This window comes from Paroedura picta, chromosome 9 (genome assembly GCF_049243985.1).
Source record: "Paroedura picta isolate Pp20150507F chromosome 9, Ppicta_v3.0, whole genome shotgun sequence".
NCBI classification, from domain to species: domain Eukaryota; kingdom Metazoa; phylum Chordata; class Lepidosauria; order Squamata; family Gekkonidae; genus Paroedura; species Paroedura picta.
The window spans coordinates 27,855,226-27,856,691 of NC_135377.1; the positions used below are offsets into that span (position 1 = coordinate 27,855,226).

At 40.8% G+C, this 1,466-nt stretch overlaps 1 non-coding gene across 1 annotated transcript; it reads left to right on the forward strand.

The window, feature by feature from the left end:
• The first annotated feature begins 844 nt into the window (after positions 1-844).
• TRNAA-UGC (transfer RNA alanine (anticodon UGC)) lies at positions 845-917 on the forward strand. Its single transcript has one exon. It is a non-coding gene; the product is annotated as a tRNA-Ala (tRNA).
• The last annotated feature ends 549 nt before the right edge of the window (positions 918-1,466 follow it).

Below are 1,466 nucleotides of genomic sequence, written 5' to 3' on the forward strand. Positions count from 1 at the left end.
TATCAGGTTGACTTTGGGAGTAGTGATTGCCAAAAAATTATGATCTAGGGAAGCCATAATTAAACCATAGATCACCTTACCACTTATTACAGAAGGCTCTGAGAAACAATGCTAAGACTCTTTCCATTTTACTTCAGCACTTGTTTGGCATAGAAGTGATTCGAATGACTTTTCAGTGTGACTTCTCTATATGCACATGCACATTATAATAACTAAACAAGGCACATCTAAATGATGAATATATAACTGTGGAAGAGTGAGACTAAAATTCCAGAAAGGATTATGAATTTTGAAAAAAAGAGAGGTAAAACTGTGATAAAAAGCCCCGCCAGCTTATAAATTGTTCTTTCAAATATCAAGTGTACTGATGGCATCATAATAATGTTCCATTATTCATTGTGTAACTTCATGAAAATGAATGCAAATCTCTCATTGTGCAGTTGTTGGATCTTTAGTCTGTCTCCACTGACGTTTGCCATCTACCTGATCTTTCAAGGCGATTTTTACTATTACCATAATATCAGAATAGTGATGGTTTAGCTAGCATAACACGAGAAGAAAAGGGTCACTTGTCAACAGAGATGTCTTTCTGAAAGTGTGCTCATTGATAGGCAGAGAAACCCTAAAACATATCAATATGAAGAAACTGCAAGGTAAGGTAAAAGGAAAGGTAAATGAAGTGAAGAGTGAAGCGAAGAGTTCTGCTCTGGAAAAAAAAAATTAAACGTTCAACATGCTGATTTCTGCCCTCCACCCCTCTTCTGGTACTCATTTTAAGATCCAGAAGACCCAGTATAACTGACTCGCTTAATGGGCTTTGGAATGAGCAAATGTGGAAAAATAGGGAGGGTGTGGCTCAGTGGAAGAACCTCTGCTTTGCATACAGAAGGTCCCAGGTTCAATTCCTGGCATCTCCAGTTAAAAGGACCAGGCAGTATGTGACATAAAACACCTCTGACCTTGGAGAACCACTACCAGTCTGGTCTAAATAGACAGTATTGACTTCAATGGACCTAAGGCCACCAGGAAGAGGTTACTGGGGGTCCGGGTGCTGTTACCCCCTTGCTGTCTTCTGGAGCCCTAATAACAGAACCCTGGAGGAAGAAGCAGCCCTGAACTCCAGCCTGGTGCCAGAGTCTGACAACATGCATACATATTGTAATGAAAACAAGCCTGCCAGATTCCTTCCTATAAGTTAACTCCTTTGACCTGCTAAAGTATTTAGAAACCTGGATGCTGCACAAGAAGAATTCACGTACTTATCAAGTGCTTAATGTGATAATTGTTTCTCATGCATTTCTTTCCATGCGTAGAAATGAACATTCAGCGGTACTTCCATGTTTCCTTGCAAGTGCTCTCCTCCTACAGACCAGCTGGAAGGAAAAGATGACAGTGCTACAGGCTGGCTAGGCAGGTTCCAAACTTCAGAGGTTCTGCCTCAGGCTAGTGGTAGCATCCAAAATGTC